The 23,480-nt window shown below is 38.8% G+C and overlaps 1 protein-coding gene and 1 pseudogene across 1 annotated transcript in view; one reads left to right on the top strand and one right to left on the bottom strand.

The window, feature by feature from the left end:
• The window catches only part of Grik2 (glutamate ionotropic receptor kainate type subunit 2), a 697,720-nt gene that overhangs the window by 415,432 nt on the left and 258,808 nt on the right, over positions 1-23,480 (top strand).
• LOC100910099 (UBX domain-containing protein 2A-like) lies at positions 6,011-9,528 on the bottom strand (annotated as a pseudogene).

The raw sequence follows: 23,480 nt of genomic DNA, 5'->3' as shown, positions 1-23,480 counted from the left end.
GTTAGCTCCCTGATACGTGGTCAGGTACCCAACCTTGGGTGCTCTGGAAAAACAGCAGGTGCTTTTCACAATTGATACATTCTACATGCTCTCTCATGCTTAACTTTTATTTGCAACTTTACTTCAGCATAAATATTTTTTAATTTCATAGTAGCTACCACTTGTATCTGCACCCACAAGAGTACTTACATTTGTAATTCATACACCTGTGGCTGAAGCTCAAGTGTGCTGTAATATGTGGACATGGTGACAACATCAGCAAGGAATCTGCCTTCCTGAGTTTACAGGTGTCCACCACATGTCCAACTGCTTCAGGAAGGGGTTTAATATGTTTTACATCTCTTATGGGAAAGTGATCATTCCTTTTGTTTTCTCTTTCGTCTCTGTTTTATTCACTTTACATCCCTATCACAGACCCCACCCCTCCTCTCTTCCCCGTTCCACCCTTACACATCCCTCCCTATATTGCACCTTCCCCTGCTCCTCAGAGAAAGGGAACCCTGCTTGGGTACCATCCTATTCTGGAGCATGTAGTCCTAAGAGGAGTTATATCCTCTTCCACTGAGGCCCAACAAGGAAGTCCAGGTAAGGGGAAAGGGATCCGATATCAGGGAACAGAGACTGAGACAAACCCATTCGAGTTGTTTAAGGACCCATATGAAGACCAAGCTGCATATTTGCTACAAATATGTAGGGAATCTGCATCCAGCTGCATGCTTCTCGCTGGTTAGTGGCACAGGCGCTGTGAGCCCTTCTGGTCCTAGGCTTGTTGACTTCGTGGGTCTTCTTGTGGTGCTCTTGACCACTTTGACTTGCTCACCTCTATCCTTCCTCTTTCACAAGACTCTCTGGTTTCCCCCTGATATTTCGTAGTAGGTCTCAGCATTGATGTCTCCAGTCCCTGCCGGAAGAAGTCTCTCAAGAGACGGATGTGCTAGGTTCCTTTCTGCAAGCATAGCAGGATATCATTGACAGTGTCAGCGGTTGGCTCTCTCTCATAGGATGGGACACATCATGTAGTCATTTGTTGGCTGTTTCCTCAGTCTCTCCTCCACCTTTATACCTACATATCATGCAGGCAAGGCAAATTTTGTGTCGAAGGTTTTGTGGGTGCACTGATGTTCCCTACCTCCTCTAGAAGTCCTGCTTAGCTATAGGAGGTGGCCACCTGAATTCAGTCTCTACATGCCCCTCTGGTAAGAATCTCACCTAAGGTCACCCCAGCAGATTTCCTGTATCATCTATTGTCCCAGGCCTCCAGCTAGTAACCAGAGATGCCCCGCCCGTGCTGATTTCCATTCTCACTCCCAGCCCTCTCTCCCACTCATCTCCCCACACCTAAACGCCATCCCTGCTGCCCTCCTAAGCTCCTCTTTTAACCAGTCTCCTCTCTCTATCCACCTCCAATGATTATTTAGTTTCCCCTTCTGAGTGAGATTCGTACATCCTCTGTGGGGACCTTCTTTGTGTTTCTTTGTGTCTGTGGATTGTAGTACCATAGTTGTCCTGTAGTTTACAGCTAATTACCCACTTATAAATGAGTACATACTATAATGTCTTTCTGGGACTGGGTTACCTTACCTAGGATGATATTCTCAACTTCCATCCATTTGCCTGCAATTTTCATGATGACTTTGTTTTTAATAGCTAAATAGTATTCCATTGTGTAGATGTATCAAAAATTTTGATTGGGTGTCTAAATCTCTTAAATCCTTTTATTTTGGATATTAGCCCTCTGTCCGATGTATTATTAGTGAAGATCCTTTCTCAGTCTGCAGGCTGCCATTTTCTCCTATTGATGGAATATTTTGTTTTGCAGATGCATTCAGTTTCATGAGATTTCCCATTTATCAATTGTTGATCTTATAGACTCAGTCATTTGTGTTCTGTTCAGGAAGTTGTCTCCTGTACCAGTGAGTTCAAGGCTATTTCCCACTTTCTGTTCTCTTAGATTGAGTGTATCCAGTTTTATGTTACTGTTGAACTTTCACTTGCTTGGAGAATTCTGTATTTATTAATGATTAAATAAATTTTAAAAAATGAGCTGCACATGAATCTCTACATTAGATCAATGAGAATTATTTGTTTAATAGAATTCTAGATATATGGTATACAAAAAATTTTATCTCTCATGCCTGATATATATATATATATATATATATATATATATATATATATATTCAGTTCCATGGCAGCAGTGACCTACAACTTTCTTGTGAACTGATTTCTGTCTCACAATAGGAAATAAGTGTCTAGTGATCTTCAGCATACTCAGAAATGAGCTTGAATCTTTGACTGCATTAAATCTAATGTATCTATTTTCAGATAATAGACATTTAATTTGCCTCTCATTTAGATTTAATCACATGTCTTGACCTAGAACTACATGGATACTTCATATTACTGTATATAGAAAGACAGACACTAAAGACAATTACAGTCGCTGAGAATTTTATTAAGAATTTCAATATTTTTGAGAAATTTAAAAGAAATTTAACATTTAACCAGAAAAACCTATACAATAGAAAATATCAATTAAATGTAGTATAGTATTCACGTGGGTCTATGTGCACATAACTGTATTAATTAAAAAAGTTAAGGTCATGAATTTGAGAGGGAGGTTGTGATAGCAGAAGATATGGGACAGTGGCAGGGGTGCAAATGATGTAAATAAGGCACTGTCTTAGTTAGGGTTTTACTGCTGAGAACAGACACCACGACCAAGGCAAGTCTTATAGATGAGAACATTTAATTAGGGCTGGCTTACAGGTTCAGATGTTCAGTCTATTGTCATCAAGGTGGGAACATGGCAGCATCCAGGCAGGCATGGTGCAGGAGGAGCTGAGAGTTCTACATCTTCATCTGAAGGAAGCCAGGAACAGACTGGGCATCCTCAGGCAGCTAGAAGGAGGATCTCCAAGCCCATTCCCACAGTGACACACTTCCTCCAACAAGGCCACACCTTCTAATAGTGCCACTCCCTGGGATGAGCATATGCAAACCATCACAGGCACACATATTCAAAATTCTCAAAAAATAATAAGTGAAAGACATAAAACAGAAAAACTTTACTTAGGAAAGAAGAAAATATGTGGCAAAGATAATAAACAGATAAAGCAACTCATAAACAAAACAATTCTTACACAAGGAGCTCTTTTCTTTCTGGTCCTTCGTCTTAGCCTCTCTGTATCTGATAGTATACATCTATACCATCAGAAACAGTTATGAATATATTTATGAGAAACACTAAATGGCCAAATTTTAAGCTTCTTAATGATGATTTTCCCTCATTCATTTTTTCACATATATATTTTAAGCCTGCATTATTCATGACTGGGACTCTGTATTCATTATTTAGGAGATGTCATTAGGATGACCTTCAAAAAATCTAGGAAGTTTCTGTGCCTCTCTTCAAATGCTCTCATCACAGTCCATCATTCAATATCACCTCCTTTCCTTTTTTCCGTGATCCTGCACCCCCTACCCCATTTACACACTTTATCAATAAACTCTATTTTATTTTCCACTACCATGGAGATCCATGAGTCCCTCCAGTCCTTTCTTCTATACCTAACCTAACTGGGTCTACAGAGTATATCTTGGTCCTCTAATACCCACATATAAATAAAAACATACCATATTTTTCTTTCTTAATCCGGGTTACTTCATTCAAGATGACTTTTTCTAATTCCATCCATTTGCCTGAAAATTTCTTGATGCCACTTTACTAAAAGCTGAATAAATTACTCAATTGTGTAAATGCACCTCATTTTCTTTATCCATTTTTTTCTCTTTTAAATTTCTGGCTAATGAGTAGAGTAACAATGAACATGGTTGTAGTAAGATGAAGTATCTTTTGGGTATATGCTAAAGATGGGTATAGCTGGATTTTGAGGTAGATTGATCTCCAACTTTCCAAGAAAATGTCATATTAATTTTGATATGGCATCGGATAGCAGGATGTGGATGTTCCACAACCTCACCAGTATTTGCTGTTCATTGAGTTTTAGATCTTGGCCTTTTTCAGAGGTATAAGATTAAATATCAGAGTCATTTTGATTTTCACTTCAGTGCTGACTAAGGATGTTGGTTATTTCTTTTAATTCTTCTTAGCCATTGGAGATTCCTCTTTTGAGAATTCTGTTTCTATCTATACCCTTTTTTTTTTTTAATCAGTTATTTTATGTATTTACATTCAAATGTTGTCCCCCTTCCTGGTTTCCCCTGGCAAACCCCTGTCCTCTTCCCCACCCCTCCTATGAGGGTTTTCTTTCACCTTACATTTTTCGATTGAGTTATTTGGTATGTTGATGTCAAGCTTCTTGAATTCTTTATACATTTGGATATTAGATGTCAGGTTGGTGAATTAAGAAGCTTTTCAGTTTCATGAGATCCCATTTATTCATTGTTGATTTTAGTGTCTTGAGTTATTGGTGCCGTTTCCAGGAAGTTGTCTCCTGTGCCAATGTGTTTAAGGGAATTCCCGACTTTTTCTTCCTTCAGATTTAGTATAGGGAGTTGTATGTTGGTCTTTGGTCCAATTGGATTTGAGTTTTGTGCAGCGTGATAAATATGGATCTATTTGCATTCTTTACACTCAGTCTAGCACCATTTATTGAAGTTTTTTTCCCCAATTGTATAGTTTTGCTTTTCTGTCAAAAATCAAGTGTCCTCAGCCAGAATATAGCAAATACATAGGCCAATGCCATCATTAAACCACTGAACTGAGAACGGGACCCCCATTGAAGGAATCTTAGAAAGGACTGGAAGAGCTTGAAGGGGCTCGACACCTCATATGAGCAACCATGCCAAGCAACCAGAGCTTCCAGGGACTAAGCCACTACCCAAAGACTATACATTGACTGACCCTGGGCTCCAACCTCATAGGTAGCAATGAATAGCCTAGTAAGAGCACCAGTGGAAGGGGAAGCCCTTGGTCCTGCCAAGACTGAACACCCAGTGAAGGTGATTGTTGGGGGAAGGGTGGTAATGGGGGGAGGATGATCCATGAGCATGGGAAATTTTTCTTTGTCCTGACGTCTTCTCGATTTCTTTCTTCAAACATTTGTAGTTTGTTTTACATGTCTTTCAGTTGCTTGGTTATAGCTAAACCAAGATATTTTATATTATTTATAGGTATTGTGAAGGTTATTGGTTATCTACATTCTTTTTCAGCCTTATTACCATTTGTATGAAGAATGACTATTGATTTGTTTTTAGTTAATTTATATCTGGCCACTTTGCTGAAGGTAGAATTTTGGGGGTCACTTATATATAGTAAGATATCATATTCAAGTCGTGATACTTTCACTTCTTACTTCCCAATTTGTAACCCCATTCATCTCTCTAGGTAAAAATTCAAGTACTATGTTGAATAGGTATGGAAGGTGTGGACAGCCTTGTCTTGTCCCTGATTTTAGTGGAATTGCTTTAAATTTTCTCTCCATTTAATTTGATGTTGGCTCTTGGCTTGCTGTGTATTACATTAATTTTGCTTTGTATGCACCTTTCATCCCTGATCTTTCTATGACTTTTATCATGAAGTTTGTTGAATTTTGTTCATTTTCTTTCAGTTAGTTTATTTCATGGATTAACTTGATGGACTTTCATACGTTAAATCATCTCTGCATCTCTAATATGAAGCCAACTCAACTATGGTAGATGATGCCTTTGATGTGTTCTTGTATTCAGTTTGGATTCTTTTATTTAGTATTTTTTTTTCTTTTTTTCGGAGCTGGGGACCGAACCCAGGGCCTTGTGCTTGCTAGGCAAGCGCTCTACCACTGAGCTAAATCCCCAACCCTAGTATTTTTCATCAGTGTTCATAAGGGAAATTGATCTGAAATTCTTTCTTGGTTTAGTCCTTGTGTGATTTAGGTATCTAGGTGACTGTCCCTCATAGAATGAGTTTTTCAGTGTTCCTTCTGGTTCTGTTGTGGAATAATTTGAGCAACTTTAATATTGGATCTTCTTTAAAACAATGATACAATTCTGTTCTAGAGCTATCCAGCAGTGTTTTTTTTTTTAATTAGAGATGGAGGCTTTATTTGTACATACACAAGAGACATTCTTGTGAGAGGCTCCTCATAAGAATACAGAGAACCGTTTATCAGTTATAACTATGTAAATAGGAAGGTTTCAGGATAGGCCTATTATGAAACATTTCCTTAGAGATTCCTGAACATGTTAACAATCAAAAGTTTCTGCTTATATCTGAAAAATAAAACCATTGATTTTACTATCCCCTTTTTGTTAGGAAATTATTTATATTGCTAAAAAGGGCTCTGATAGTGATGTGTAAACATTATGGACAGATATTTAATTTTCTATCGTATACCTGCTGATTTTCTAGATAAGGGCAAATGGAGGTGCTCCCTGTCATTCTCTATTCCATGGGCCACCCAAAATACAAAGTCCAGCATATGGAAGACTGGGAGCTAGGGAAGAAAGCATCGTTAAGACGGGACTGCAGAAGGGCTGAAAGGAAGGACATCTAGGTGTGTACATAGGCTCCCTCCCGTTATTCCTGAGTCTTACCTAAAACCTCATTCACTTTCCAGCCCTGCCTCATCTGTGGATGGGAGGCAAGGCACAGGTTATGCCAGGAGTAGTTTAGCTTAAAGAGGGACAGCCTGAGTAAACTTGGGAAGAGGATAAAGCTGAAGTGTGGAAACTACTTGGGTGGAGCATATAGGGTGGACTCGGGCCTAGAACTCCTGCATTTATACTAAACACCTCTGTGTCACTCGAGATTCCAAGTGCAGTTGGCACCCATCTCAATGACACACAATGCTTGTGACAGAGGCAGGAATAGACTTTATTTTAACAGACTCTCATTCTGTAGCCCAAGCTGGTCTTGACCTCATGGTAATCCTTCTGCCTCAGCTTTTTAAGTTCCAATGTGAACTCCCATGTTTGGCCAGGTATTGGCCCTTTGGGAAGGACTCCTAAATGATCCTTTGTCAAACTGTCTTTCCTAATCATATAGTTACATGTCTTTTTTATTCCCACAAATGAAAACTGCTGTCTTCATAAGAGACCATAAGCTACGTGATAATGCAGAAACAGTTGAGAATCCTTGTCTTCATGAAGTCAGACATTACATTTTTAGAGAAAAGGAAATACAATGCTACCTTTCTAGATAAATCTTTCCATCCTTTGGAAAATTATCATTTAGTTTAATTTTTAAAAATATAATATGCATGATGCTTTGTCTGCATGTACGCCTATGTATAACTTGAGTGCAGTGCCCACAGAGGTCAGAAGAGGGAGTTGAATATTTTTTAGCAGGAGTTTCAGATGGCTGTGCATGACCACCTGTGAGCTGAAATTGAATCTACATTTACAGAAAGGACACCCAGTGCCCTTAAATGCTGAGCCAGCTCTCAGGGTGTGAAAGTTGTTACTATCACAGGGTTTGCTATGTTGCTCAGGCTGACACGAACGCCTGTGCTCCTTCCCTCTCGGCTTGGTGTGAGCTGGAGCTGCAAGGCACGCACCGCTGCAGGCAGTTTCAGAGTTGATTTTAAATGAGTAAAGATCTGAAAACTCTGATTTTTTTTTCTAGACAGGGTTTCTCTATGTAACCCTGGAAGTTAGCTCTGTAAGACAGGCTGTCCTTGAACTCAGAGATCCTCCTGCCTCTGCCTCAGAAATGCTGGAATTAAAGGCATGCTCTGCCACTACCACCCGGCTTTGGTCAATTTTTTTGTGTGTGCTTTTACATTACAAATTTAAAGGATATTTTTTTACTGCTAGGGATTGAAGGAACCTAGAGTCTCATGTATTCGTGGCATATGCTCTCTACCACTGAACTACGTTCCCAGCCCATAAAATTACTTATAGAAAGTATAGAAAACTGTGTGGACAGATTAATATTAATATTTCATTAAGCTACACAATTTTATTCCTAGAAGAGTATACATCTTGGATACTGTTGCCAAATGAATATTTGAGTATCTCTTGCCATCACAGAATAAAAACTGGAAAGCTGGGGGTTGGGGATTTAGCTCAGTGGTAGAGCGCTTTCCTAGCAAGCGCAAGGCCCTGGGTTCCGTCCCCAGCTCTGGGGAGAAAAAACATAACAAAACAAAACAAAAAAACCTGGAAAGCTCCGAGGATGAAGCACAGGCAATATAATAATTACATTGATGCTTTAATATGTCATGTATAGTATTTTAATGTATTGCTATTTAAAACTGAGTTAGCTAACATTTATATAAATATCTGCTGTTTCAAAATACTTGAGTGCTGATGTTGAGTTAGCTAACTGACTACTCTGCTAACTTAGACCACATTAAGATTAGTGATACAGCTATTTAATAAATATGGGTTAACTCGTATTTGAAAATAGGTATTTTTTCTGAATAGCCTGTTGAGAAAAGTGTACTGACTCTGGGTTACAGTCATGTCTCTCTCTTAGACTCTCTTAGCTTGTGATGTTTGAACCCCTCATAAGGGATTAAGAAGCCCTCAAACCACAACTTTGGTCATACTGACTTCTATCTCCCACTTCAGCATGTCTGATGCCAACCATCATTTCTCTCAGTCTCTCAAAAATAAAAACTATCAGAGTTTTCTAAAAGGTTCGGCAGTTTTTTGGAGTCTCTGAATGATTACAGCATTCTGCAAGTCTGCTTCTTCCAATGTGAGCGTCTCATCCAGAAATCTGAGGAAAGGAAGAGCTGTTGCCAGGGCAAAGGGAGGGCTTCTCTGAGTTCCTTGGTATTTTTCAATGAAGTCTTTGATGTGGCTCACCCTATGAGAAATGTTAAATCTTTGGACAGTCCTTTCCCCGTTGGCTAACCAGATCTGGATCCTGGTGATGGGTTCCAAGTTGTTCAGTGAAACAGCAGACAAAGTGCTTTTATTGTCAACTTCAATACTCTTTGCTTTAGAAACGATTCTTGGTGTAGCACTTCCTAGTCTGTGGCCCTGTCCTGAGAAGGGTTGGAACACAGGCTTTGTAGACATACATACTTCATTTTTTTTATCTTCAACTTTAACATCCACCTCATCTTTATCAAAAACTCCCTGTAATTCTGAAGGTAATTCCCCCTTTTTGATGGAGTTCAGAAACTGCTGACTTGCACCATCAGAGTAACTTCTAAAATCATCATTGACAGTGAATCCATTTTTCCACAATTTTATATTTACATCTACCTGTTTCTTCTGTTCAGTGGGGGACAAGCATTTGGCACCAGCCTTCTCTGCTTCCTCAAAAAGGCTGTCAACAAAATATTCACAGTCCTTTTGTGGATTATCATTGAGGGGTTGATTGTCAGGAGGTCCTGTTTCACAAACCCATTCTTCTTTTATACTGTCAAGATTATCTACTTCTTTCATTCTCTTTGTGCTACTCAGGGCGCGGCCCCACGGCCTAGTCCTCCGTCCCTGGGGGCCGGCAAGCGCCGCCGCCGGGCTTCAGTCCCTCAGCCCAGGAGCGCCGGGAAACCCTCTCGGGACCAGCGGCCAGACCGCGCAGATCTGACCCGCCTCCCTCGGGCCGCGCGGCGCGCGCCGGGGCGGTTTTTTTTTTTAATATTGGAGAATATTAATGACTACTTCTAAAACATCAAGATCATAGGCCTATAAAAATTGCTTACCTGAGGTTGGGGATTTAGCTCAGTGGTAGAGCGCTTGCCTAGGAAGCGCAGGGCCCTGGGTTCGGTCCCCAGCTCTGAAAAAAAAAAAAGATACATAGGGAGCCCCTGTCTCAAAAATTGCTTACCTGAAACTGATTTAACTTTGGTAAGGGGCATCTATCAAGAAATTCATACATTTTAATTTGATTTTCCAATTATCTAGATTTTCTAATTTTGTGGATTACAGGTTATTGAAATAAGACCTAAAGATTCTTCAGATTTTCTCACTGTCTGTTGTTATATCCCCTTTTCTACTTTTTAAAATGTGTATATTCTGTTTTTGTCCTTTAGTCTGGTTGGCTAAGGATTTGTCTATCTTGTTCCTTTTTTCAATGAACCATGTCTTGGTTTTCTAAATTTTCGTATTTTTCTCTTTGTTTTACATTTATTAATTTTATACTAGCGTTTGATTATTTCCTGAAATCTACTCCGGTTTTGTATGTTTGTTTCTTTTTGTTCTAGATGTTTCAGATGTTTTATTGAGTAGCTAGTATGAAATTCTTTATAAAGACAGTGCTACAAACTTTTCTCTTAGGTTTCATTATGCCTCATAAGTTTAGATATGTTGTGGATTCATTTTCATTGAATTCTGGGAAGACTTTATTTGTTTTCTTTATTTCTTCTTTGACCAAGTGGTCATTGAATAAGGAGTTGTTCAAGTTCCATAGGTTTTTCAGGTTTTATGTGGTTTCTGTTGTTGAAGTCTAGCTTTAATCCATAGTGGTCTGATGAGATAAAGGAAAATGGTTCAATTTGGTTGTATCTTTTGAGACTTACTTTGTGTTCAAGTACATAATCAATTTTTGAGAAGATCTATGAGGTGTTGAGAAGAATGTATATTCATTTATTTAGGTGAAATGTTATGTAGATATGTGTTAGGTGCATTTGTTTTGTAACACTTGTTAGTTTTGTTATTTCTCTGTTTAGTTTCTGTCTCAATGACCTGTCCATTGGTGAGATTGGAGTGTTTAAGTTTCCTAATATTAATGTGTGGGGTTTAATATGTGATTTAAGGTTTGATGATACTTTTAAAAATGTGAGTGCCTTTGCATTTCTGGCATAAATATTCAGAATTAAGACATCACTTTGGTTGATTTTTTTTCTTTGTTGAGTACAAAGTGTCTTTCCCTTTCTCTTTTGTTTAATTTTGGTTCTATTAGATATTAGAATAGCTACTCCATCTTGTTTTTTGGGTGCATTTTCTTGGACAATTCTTTTCCAGCCCATTATTCTGAATTAATACCTATCTTTATTGCTAAGGTATTTTTTTAATGCAGCAGAATGATGGATCTTGTTTTCACATTCATTCTGTTACCCTGTATCTTTTTAATGGGAAATTAAGTCAATTGATGTTGAACCAATGATTGTTAATTCCTGTTGTTTTGAGAGTAAAGTTGCTGGTTGTGTATTGTGTGCATTTGTGTGTGCATCCGTGTGTGTGTGTATGTGTGTGTGTGTGCGTGTGTGTGTGTGTTATCTTTCTTTAGTTTTGCTAGTGTGGGATCATTTATTTCCTGTGTTTTCTTGGGTGTAGTTAACCTACTTGGATTAGACTTTTCTTTCTATTACCTTTTGTTGGCTGGATTTATGGACATATATTGTTTAAGTTTGGCTCTCTCATGGAATATTTGTTTTCTTCCTCTGTGGTACTTGGAAATATTCCTGTGTATAATAACCTGTGCTGGCATTTGTGGTCTCAGAGACTGCAAGATATCTGCCTAGGCCCTTCTGGTTTTTAGAGTCCCCATTGAGAAGTTGAATGTAATTTTAATAGGTCTGCCTTTATATGTTACTTGGCCTTTTCCCCTTGCAGCATTTAATATTTTTTTATTCTTTGTTCTGTACATTTAGTGTTTTTGATTATTATGTGGCAGGAAGATTTTTCTCTTTGGCCAATCAATTTGATGTTCTGTAATCTTATATGTTCATAGGCATCTTTACTCTGGGTTATGAAAATTTTCTGCTATGACGTTGCTGAAAATATTTTCTAGACCTTTGAGCTGGCAATATTCTCCTTCTTATACTCCTATTATTCTTATGTTTGGTCTTTTTATACTTTCCCGGATTTCCGCGATGTTTTGGGTAAGGAACATTTTGGATTTAACATTTTCATTGACCCATGTATGGCTTTCTTCTCTTGTATCTGCTAAGCCTGAGATTCTGTCTTCCATTTCTTGAATTCTGTTGATGCTAGTTGTGTCCATAGTTCCTGTTTTCTTACCTATATTTTTTTCATCTCCAGGATTCCTTCACTTTGTTTCTCATTTATTGCTTCTATTTCCATTTTCAGGTATTAAACCATTTCACCTGTTTGTATTTTTCTGTATTTCTTTAAGTGATTGGTTCATTTCTTCTTTTAAGGCCTTATCATCTGCATAAGATTGGATGTAAGGTAATTTTCTTTTGCTTCATCTGTGTTAGGATATCCAGGGCTTGCTGTAGTAGGATAGCTGGCCTTTGGTGTCACGATAATGTCCTGGCTACTGTTGATTGTGTTTAACTGCTGCCCTTTAACTATCCAAAGCTACAGAGGCATAACAGGCCACAAATAACCCATGGGAGATATCCTACTGAACCCAAAGACTAGCTAGTCACCAGAACTATAGATCACTTGGTTCATTATACAGAGAGGAAACAGAAACCAAAGGGAGCAAACATTTCCAAACTGACATTCAACAAATATAAACTCAGAAATCAACAATCTAAACCTACAAACTCTGAAAACCCATATTTTGAATGCCAAGCTTGCCTCTGAGATCACTAGTACATGTAACAACACCTGGGATCCCTGATTCAGGCTGACCTCTAGGAAAGCAGGGTAGATGGTAGGCTGGAAAATTGAGTTTAGGTGGTGGGGTGCAGTTTAAAGATGATGGGTGTGTTCTAGGGAAATATGGCAGCCAAGATCTTGGTTCTTGTTTGCCCCTGGTTCTAGCAGGTCTTCAGGAATGCAGACAGAGTTTTAGATCAGGAAATGGAGTCAGAGTATAGGGTACAATTTACTGCTGTTAGGTGTGTTTTCAGGTCAAGCTTGAGCATTGAGATTAAGAGTGGGACTTACCTGATGTCTCTGGTGACAGTAGGCCTCCAGGAAAACAGATAGAGTTCTGTTGGGGTGCTCATAGAAAAGTTGACTGTCAGAATAGTTTCCCATTCTGCTCTCAAGTCCTCAATGCTTTCTTTCATGTCTTATATTCTGTTGTTGAGGATATTTTCTGAGGTTCCTCTTTGAGTTCCTAAAGTTTTCATTTCAAAATTTCCCTCACTTTGTTTTCATTTGTAACTCTATTTTACTTCCAGGTCTTAAAATGCTTCAGTCATTTTTTCCATGTGTATGTGTGTGTGCATGTATGTGTGTTTATATGGAATGTATATTCTTATTTTTTTAAGGTCTGGCTTATGATCACTTATTTTTAGCTCCTTTCTTTCTTGAAAGATTTTTATACATATTTTATTAAACCAGAATCATATCAGTTTTCTCCTCTTTTGTCTTTCCAATTATTATGAAATGACTTTCCTACTCTCTGATAGTCTCTTTTTCTTTGTTTATTATTTTTAGTTATATATATATACATATATATGTATGTATATATTCATGTGTGTTTGTGCGTGTGTGTGTGTTTATGTTCATTTTTATGTTATGTCACCTTTTTGTAAGAGGAAGTTTTTTTTTTTGTTTTTTTGTTTTTTTTTTCACTGTTTCTCTTTTTTTTTTTATTAACTTGAGTATTTCTTATATACATTTCAAGTGTTATTCCCTTTCCCGGTTTCCGGGCAAACATCCCCCTACCCCCTCCCCTTCCTTATGGGTGTTCCCCTCCCAACCCTCCCCCCATTGCCGCCCTCCCCCCATAGTCTAGTTCACTGGGGGTTCAGTCTTAGCAGGACCCAGGGCTTCCCCTTCCACTGGTGCTCTTACTAGGATATTCATTGCTACCTATGGGGTCAGAGTCCAGGGTCAGTCCATGTATAGTCTTTAGGTTGTGGCTTAGTCCCTGGAAGCTCTGGTTGCTTGGCATTGTTGTACTTTTGGGGTCTCGAGCCCCTTCAAGCTCTTCCAGTTCTTTCTCTGATTCCTTCAATAGGGGACCTATTCTCAGTTCAGTGGTTTGCTGCTGGCATTCGCCTCTGTATTTGCTGTATTCTGGCTGTGTCTCTCAGGAGCGATCTACATCCGGCTCCTGTCGGTCTGCACTTCTTTGCTTCATCCATCTTGTCTAATTGGGTGGCTGTATATGTATGGGCCACATGTGGGGCAGGCTCTGAATGGGTGTTCCTTCAGTCTCTGTTTTAATCTTTGCCTCTCCCTTCCCTGCCAAGGGTATTCTTTTTCCTCATTTAAAGAAGGAGTGAAGCATTCACATTTTGATCATCCATCTTGAGTTTCGTTTGTTCTAGGGATCTAGGGTAATTCAAGCATTTGGGCTAATAGCCACTTATCAATGAGTGCATACCATGTATGTCTTTCTGTGATTGGGATAGCTCACTCAGGATGATATTTTCCAGTTCCAACCATTTGCCTACGAATTTCATAAACTCGTTGTTTTTGATAGCTGAGTAATATTCCATTGTGTAGATGTACCACATTTTCTGTATCCATTCTTCTGTTGAAGGGCATCTGGGTTCTTTCCATTTTCTGGCTATTATAAATAAGGCTGCGATGAACATAGAGGAGCACGTTTCTCTTTTATATGTTGAGGCATCTTTTGGGTATATGCCCAAGAGAGGTATAGCTGGATCCTCAGGCAGTTCAATGTCCAATTTTCTGAGGAACCTCCAGACTGATTTCCAGAATGGTTTTACCAGTCTGCAATCCCACCAACAATGGAGGAGTGTTCCTCTTTCTCCACATCCTCGCCAGCATCTGCTGTCACCTGAGTTTTTGATCTTAGCCATTCTCACTGGTGTGAGGTGAAATCTCAGGGTTGTTTTGATTTGCATTTCCCTTATAACTAAAGATGTTGAACATTTCTTTAGGTGTTTCTCAGCCATTCGGCATTCCTCAGCTGTGAATTCTTTGTTTAGCTCTGAACCCCATTTTTTAATAGGGTTATTTGTTTCCCTGCGGTCTAACTTCTTGAGTTCTTTGTATATTTTGGATATAAGGCCTCTATCTGTTGTAGGATTGGTAAAGATCTTTTCCCAATCTGTTGGTTGCCGTTTTGTCCTAACCACAGTGTCCTTTGCCTTACAGAAGCTTTGCAGTTTTATGAGATCCCATTTGTCGATTCTTGATCTTAGAGCATAAGCCATTGGTGTTTTGTTCAGGAAATTTTTTCCAGTGCCCATGTGTTCCAGATGCTTCCCTAGTTTTTCTTCTATTAGTTTGAGTGTGTCTGGTTTGATGTGGAGGTCCTTGATCCACTTGGACTTAAGCTTTGTACAGGGTGATAAGGATGGATCGATCTGCATTCTTCTACATGTTGCCCTCCAGTTGAACCAGCACCATTTGCTGAAAATGCTATCTTTTTTCCATTGGATGGTTTTGGCTCCTTTGTCAAAAATCAAGTGACCATAGGTGTGTGGGTTCATTTCTGGGTCTTCAATTCTATTCCATTGGTCTGTCTGTCTGTCTCTGTACCAATACCATGCAGTTTTTATCACTATTGCTCTGTAATACTGCTTGAGTTCAGGGATAGTGATTCCCCCTGAAGTCCTTTTATTGTTGAGGATAGCTTTAGCTATCCTGGGTTTTTTGTTATTCCAGATGAATTTGCAAATTGTTCTGTCTAACTCTTTGAAGAAATGGATTGGTATTTTGATGGGGATTGCATTGAATCTGTAGATTGCTTTTGGTAAAATGGCCATTTTTACTATATTAATCCTGCCAATCCATGAGCATGGGAGATCTTTCCATCTTCTGAGGTCTTCTTCAATTTCTTTCCTCAGTGTCTTGAAGTTCTTATTGTACAGATCTTTTACTTGCTTGGTTAAAGTCACACCGAGGTACTTTATATTATTTCGGTCTATTATGAAGGGTGTCGTTTCCCTAATTTCTCTCTCGGCTTGTTTCTCTTTTGTATAGAGGAAGGCAACTGATTTATTTGAGTTAATTTTATACCCAGCCACTTTGCTGAAGTTGTTTATCAGCTTTAGTAGTTCACTGGTGGAACTTTTGGGATCACTTAAATATACTATCATGTCATCTGCAAATAGTGATATTTTGACCTCTTCTTTTCCGATCTGTATCCCCTTGATCTCCTTTTGTTGTCTGATTGCACTGGCTAGAACTTCAAGAACTATGTTGAATAAGTAGGGAGAGAGTGGGCAGCCTTGTCTAGTCCCTGATTTTAGTGGGATTGCTTCAAGTTTCTCTCCATTTAGTTTAATGTTAGCAACTGGTTTGCTGTATATGGCTTTTACTATGTTTAGGTATGGGCCTTGAATTCCTATTCTTTCCAGGACTTTTATCATGAAGGGGTGTTGAATTTTGTCAAATGCTTTCTCAGCATCTAATGAAATAATCATGTGGTTCTGTTCTTTCAGTTTGTTTATATAATGGATCACGTTGATGGTTTTCCATATATTAAACCATCCCTGCATGCCTGGGATGAAGCCTACTTGATCATGGTGGATGATTGTTTTGATGTGCTCTTCGATTCGGTTTGCCAGAATTTTATTGAGTATTTTTGCGTCGATATTCATAAGGGAAATTGGTCTGAAGTTCTCTTTCTTTGTTGTGTCTTTGTGTGGTTTAGGTATAAGAGTAATTGTGGCTTCGTAGAAGGAATTCGGTAGTGCTCCATCTGTTTCAATTTTGTGGAATAGTTTGGATAATATTGGTATGAGGTCTTCTATGAAGGTTTGATAGAATTCTGCACTAAACCCGTCTGGACCTGGGCTCTTTTTGGTTGGGAGACCTTTAATGACTGCTTCTATTTCCTTAGGAGTTATGGGGTTGTTTAACTGGTTTATCTGTTCCTGATTTAACTTCGATACCTGGTATCTGTCTAGGAAATTGTCCATTTCCTGAAGATTTTCAAGTTTTGTTGAATATAGGTTTTTATAGTAAGATCTGATGATTTCTTGAATTTCCTCTGAATCTGTAGTTATGTCTGCCTTTTCATTTCTGATTTTGTTAATTTGGACGCACTCTCTGTGTCCTCTCGTTAGTCTGGCTAAGGGTTTATCTATCTTGTTGATTTTCTCAAAGAACCAACTTTTGGTTCTGTTGATTCTTTCTATGGTCCTTTTTGTTTCTACTTGGTTGATTTCAGCTCTGAGTTTGATTATTTCCTGCCTTCTACTCCTCCTGGGTGTATTTGCTTCTTTTTGTTCTAGAGCTTTTAGGTGTGCTGTCAAGCTGCTGACATATGCTCTTTCCTGTTTCTTTCTGCAGGCACTCAGCGCTATGAGTTTTCCTATTAGCACAGCTTTCATTGTGTCCCATAAGTTTGGGTATGTTGTATCTTCATTTTCATTAAATTGTAAAAAGTTTTTAATTTCTTTCTTTATTTCTTCCTTGACCAGGTTATCATTGAGTAGAGCATTGTTCAATTTCCACGTATATGTGGGCATTCTTCCCTTATTGTTATTGAAGACCAGTTTTAGGCCGTGGTGGTCCGATAGCACGCATGGGATTATTTCTATCTTTCTGTACCTGTTGAGGCCCATTTTTTGACCAATTATATGGTCAATTTTGGAGAAAGTACCATGAGGAGCTGAGAAGAAGGTATATCCTTTTGCTTTAGGATAGAATGTTCTATAAAAATCCGTTAAGTCCATTTGGCTCATGACTTCTCTTAGTCTGTCGACATCACTGTTTAATTTCTGTTTCCATGATCTGTCCATTGATGAGAGTGGGGTGTTGAAATCTCCCACTATTATTGTGTGAGGTGCAATGTGTGTTTTGAGCTTTAGTAAGGTTTCTTTTACGTATGTAGGTGCCCTTGTATTTGGGGCATAGATATTTAGGATTGAGAGTTCATCTTGGTGGATTTTTCCTTTGATGAATATGAAGTGTCCTTCCTTATCTTTTTTGATGACTTTTAGTTGGAAATTGATTTTATTTGATATTAAATGACTACTCCAGCTTTCTTCTTCTGACCATTTGCTTGGAAAGTTGTTTTCCAGCCTTTCACTCTGAGGTAGTGTCTGTCTTTGTGTCTGAGGTGTGTTTCCTGTAGGCAGCAGAATGCAGGGTCCTCGTTGCGTATCCAGTTTGTTAATCTATGTCTTTTTATTGGGGAGTTGAGGCCATTGATATTGAGAGATATTAAGGAATAGTGATTATTGCTTCCCGTTATATTCATATTTGGATGTGAGGTTATGTTTGTGTGCTTTCATTCTCTTTGTTTTGTTGCCAAGACGATTAGTTTCTTGCTTCTTCTAGGGTATAGCTTGCCTCCTTATGTTGGGCTTTACCATTTATTATCCTTTGTAGTGCTGGATTTGTAGAAAGATATTGTGTAAATTTGGTTTTGTCATGGAATATCTTGGTTTCTCCATCAATGTTAATTGAGAGTTTTGCTGGATACAGTAACCTGGGCTGGCATTTGTGTTCTCTTAGGGTCTGTATGACATCAGTCCAGGATCTTCTGGCCTTCATAGTTTCTGGTGAGAAGTCTGGTGTGATTCTGATAGGTCTGCCTTTATATGTTACTTGACCTTTTTCCCTTACTGCTTTTAATATTCTTTCTTTATTTTGTGCGTTTGGTGTTTTGACAATTATGTGACGGGAGGTGTTTCTTTTCTGGTCCAATCTATTTGGAGTTCTGTAGGCTTCTTGTATGCCTATGGGTATCTCTTTTTTTAGGTTAGGGAAGTTTTCTTCTATGATTTTGTTGAAGATATTTACTGGTCCTTTGAGCTGGGAGTCTTCACTCTCTTCTATACCTATTATCCTTAGGTTTGATCTTCTCATTGAGTCCTGGATTTCGTGTATGTTTTGGACCAGTAGCTTTTTCCGCTTTACATTATCTTTGACAGTTGAGTCAATGATTTCTATGGAATCTTCTGCTCCTGAGATTCTCTCTTCCATCTCTTGTATTCTGTTGGTGAAACTTGTATCTACAGCTCCTTGTCTCTTCTTTTGGTTTTCTATATCCAGGGTTGTTTCCATGTGTTCTTTCTTGATTGCTTCTATTTCCATTTTTAATTCCTTCAACTGTTTGATTGTGTTTTCCTGGAATTCTTTCATGGATTTTTGTGTCTCCTCTCTATGGGCTTCTACTTGTTTATTTATGTTTTCCTGGAATTCTTTCAGGGATTTTTGTGTCTCCTCTCTATGGGCTTCTACTTGTTTATTTATGTTTTCCTGGAATTCTTTCAGGGATTTTTGCGATTCTTTCAGGCATTTTTGCGATTCCTCTCTGTAGGCTTCTACTTGTTCTCTAAGGGAGTTCTTCACGTCTTTCTTGAAGTCCTCCAGCATCATGATCAAAAATGATTTTGAAACTAGATCTTGCTTTTCTGGTGTGTTTGGATATTCCATGTTTGTTTTGATGGGAGAATTGGGCTCCGATGGTGCCATGTAGTCTTGGTTTCTGTTACTTGGGTTCCTGCGCTTGCCTCTCACCATCAGATTATCTCTAGTGTTACTTTGTTCTGCTATTTCTGACAGTGGCTAGACTGTCCTATAAGCCTGTGTGTCAGGAGTGCTGTAGACCTGTTTTCCTCTCTTTCAGTCAGTTATGGGGACAGAGTGTTCTGCTTTCCGGCGTGTAGTTTTTCCTCTCTACAGGTCTTCAGCTGTTCCTGTGGGCCTGTGTCTTGAGTTCACCAGGCAGCTTTCTTGCAGCAGAAAAGTTGGTCTTACCTGTGGTCCCGAGACTCAAGTTCGCTCGTGGGGTGCTGCCCACGGGCTCTCTGCAGCGGCAGCAACCAGGAAGACCTGTGCCGCCGTTTCCGGGAGCTTCAGTGCACCAGGGTTCCAGATGGTCTTTGGCTTTTTCCTCTGGAGTCCGAGATGTGTGTGCAGAGAGCAGTCTCTTCTGGTTTCCCAGGCTTGTCTGCCTCTCTGAAGGTTCAGCTCTCCCTCCCACGGGATTTGGGTGCAGAGAACTGTTTATCAGGTCTGTTTCCCTCAGGTTCTGGCGGTGTCCAGGCAGGGGTCCTGCCGCTCCTGGGCCCTCCCCCACGGGAGCCCAGAGGCCTTATACAGTTTCCTCTTGGGCCAGGGATGTGGGCAGGGGTGAGCAGTGTTGGTGGTCTCTTCCTCTCTGCAGCCTCAGGAGTGCCCACCTGACCAGGCGGTTGGGTCTCTCTCTCACAGGGTCTGGGGGCAGAGAGCTGCTGCGGGCCGGGATCCGCGGGTGTGGGACTTCTGGTGAACACAGAACGTGCCCGGTCCTTGAGGAATTCTGCTTCCGTGTGTCCCAAGCTCACCAGGCAGCTTTCTTGCAGCAGAAAAGTTGGTCTTACCTGTGGTCCCGGGGCTCAAGTTCGCTCGTGGGGTGCTGCCCACGGGCTCTCTGCAGCGGCAGCAACCAGGAAGACCTGTGCTGCCGTTTCCGGGAGCTTCAGTGCACCAGGGTTCCAGATGGTCTTTGGCTTTTCCCTCTGGCATCCGAGATGTGTGTGCAGAGAGCAGTCTCTTCTGGTTTCCCAGGCTTGTCTGCCTCTCTGAAGGTTCAGCTTTCCCTCCCACGGGATTTGGGTGCAGAGAACTGTTTATCAGGTCTGTTTCCCTCAGGTTCCGGCGGTGTCTCAGGCAGGGGTCAAAAGGAAGTTTTAATAAGGAGTATTACCTACACTTATCTGTTAGTATGATTTAAATTGCAGTAAGAATTTATGCTGATGTGACATAATTTGAAGTTAGCTAAGTTTCTAGTACCTGGCATGATTTTATCGATGTTGAGTGGGCCTCAAGTTCAATTAGACAGCTGGTAGCTACCATCTATATGTGAATGACACTTGCTTCAACTTTGGGAATATCTTGCCATGTTCCTCATAGGTGGTGCAGCTGCATAGAACTAATGATTGTTTCCCTTTCTTGAAAGCTTGCATATTACTTTTAGGTACCATAAAACTAGACAACAGGAAGGAAGCTTTCTGATTAGACCCACTTGATTCATCAGAGTCCTGCATTCTTAGCATGTGATATCTTCAGCAATATGAAAAGAGAAAGAATGAATTTATGTATGAAGCTTCTAAAGTAGTAAAGCAATAGTTTTTCCATAGGTCTTTTTTAAAACCAGTGTTACTTATCTCTTCATATATTCTCTCTTCTACCCTACATTTTTTTCCTCCTGTTCTAGTTGAACCCTTTATGTTGCATTATTCTCCTTTAATCCTTTATACTAGTGCATTCTGTCTTCTTCCATTGTATAGCCCTCTCTATGATCCCCTGACAATTTTTGTTTTTACTTCTGTGGGTAACTGAAAGCATCACAAACATCTAAAGATTCAAAGATTACATCTACAGATGAGAGAAAACAGGGCATTTATATTTCTGCATCTCAGTCACTTCATCAGGTTGGTTTCTACCTCCAACTACTTACCTGTGAATTTCATTACGTCTTTCTTGATTAATCGTTGTATAATATTACATCGTGTAAATATACTGCATTTTTATTATCCATCCATCAGTCAGTGGACCTCAAGGCTGCTTCCTATTCCTGGCTGTTGTGAGTAAAACCGTGATGAACCAAGATCAGTAGGTATCTCTAGAGTAGGCTATGAAGTCCTCAGGTACATTCTCAAGTTTGGTACAGCTTAACCATATGGAACATATGTTTTATGAGTTTTGTAGAACCTCTACGCTGATTTCTATAGGCCTTCCACCAGGAAGCCTTCACAATAGCTATAAATAAGTTTCTTTTTCTCTATATCCATGCCAGTGTTTTAATAATTTGTTTTTGATATTACTCATCTTTATGAGGAGTCACCACAGTGATTTCCATAGTGGTGGTCCAAGTTTGCACTCCCTTCAGAGTGGATGAGGGTTTCCTGTTACTCCAAATTCACACCAGAATGAGCTATCAGTTGTGTTATTGATCCTAGCCATTATGACAGGTGTAAGAATAAATCAAAAAGCAGTTTTGATGTGCATTCCCATGGTAGAAAAAGAAGGCTGCATAAGTTTTAAAAGTGATTCTAAATTGTTTGCATTTTAATTCTTAAGAATTCTTTATCTAGTTTCTTGATTCATATGTAGTTCTGTCTGGCCTGAACTTCATTTTGAAGACCAAACTGATCTCCATCTCATTAAGATCCATTTGCAACTCCCTTCCCAGGGTTGGAAGTAAAAGAATGTGCAACTATCATCAGTTATGTGTTTGATTTATTTATTGGGATTTTTACATCTATCAGAGAAATGTGTCTATAATTACCATTTTATTGTGTGTTATCTGGAGTGTTATCCAGCTATTTCTGACTTCACAAGAAGAGTTTCTAGCATTTTATTTGGATACAATTTATTTTTTAAACAATTATATTCCTAGGACAGGAGCAAGCAAATGAATACACACATGTATAGACTAGAATAGGGCATGGTGTTCCATGGAACTGGAGTTACAAGTAGTTTTGAGTGGCCTGAAAATTAAACTGATATCCTGTATAGTAGTAGTGGGTAGTCCTGGCTATTGTGCTTTCTCTTCATCAGAAACATTTTTTAATTGTAGTTTGGCATTAAGTTAATTAGGCAATGTTTTCCATAAGTAGTTTTATTTGGCCATTCTTGATGATGTTGTTAGGTGGGCAAATCATAGTTGTTAATACTTTAGTTGATAGACTAACAGGGTTAGAGATCTGACTATTTAGTCAATGATGGAAATGAAAGAAATAAAGCCTAAGGGAAAAAATAAGTTCCAGATATTGATTATAAGTCACAGATACAAAGTGGCAGCCGCTATAAGATAACATGTGAGACACATCTTGTTCAGCCTACAGCACTTTTAACAATTTTAATTTGAAACACTTCAGCAATTCATAAGTACTCATTCTAATTTTATACTCTCTCATCCACTGTACCCAGATATCTAGCACAGACTCCAGTTTTTATAACTTTATGATCTGACTTGATATATAAATGCCAGTAAGTAATTTATTTTGGGAATTAAAAAAAGAGAAAAATTTGCATGTCCTTTCTCTTGCTGAATTATTTATTTTTTTCTTTATTGACACAAATATTTTAATGGGACTATATAGCTATTTGTATAATCAAAATTTAATTAACATGAGAAAAGTGGAAAAATCCATTTAAGATATCTCAAAAATGATATGAATACGAATCCCTTATAATTTCCGCTACAATGTTTGAACAACATAGTGAAATTTATATTTATATAAAGCTAACAGAATACTATTTATAGATATATAAATTATTTCAATTAACAAAAAAATCGGTAAATTTTTCTACATCTTCAATTTAAAAATACAGGTTTAAAAGTTTACTGAGAAAATCATAAGAAAATTCATGCATATAAGAAAGTATTAGGGAAGTAAAATGATCATAATCAAATTGTAAGATGTTTGATAGAATATTTATGTAGACAACAATAATAATGTATGCTAAGTTATTGTCACTTCAAACATAATTTTGTTTATATATAGAAGTTGATTTCAAAGAGAAATTGTTGCTGTCCTTTTATGAAAATATTTTGGATATTTGACTAGAAAAATAAGGATGATAAATTTTATTACTGATGATCCTAAGGTTTAGGATAGTAGGGATATAGAATTACTACATCTTCAGCCCCTATTATGTGCTATTTACTGATGAGTAACACTGATGAAACAATATCATCTTATAGCTATCATTAAACAACCAACCTGTGCCTTCTGTAAAGTTTGTGTTTATATCTGTCTTCCACAGAGACTGACTTTGCCACTCTGGCCACTGTTAAATGGGAAAAAACATCTGCACACCAAATGTATATGGCCTCACTCATGATT

This window comes from Rattus norvegicus, chromosome 20, assembly GCF_036323735.1.
Source record: "Rattus norvegicus strain BN/NHsdMcwi chromosome 20, GRCr8, whole genome shotgun sequence".
Lineage (NCBI taxonomy): Eukaryota > Metazoa > Chordata > Mammalia > Rodentia > Muridae > Rattus > Rattus norvegicus.
This window is presented reverse-complemented; position numbering and strand designations above follow the sequence as displayed.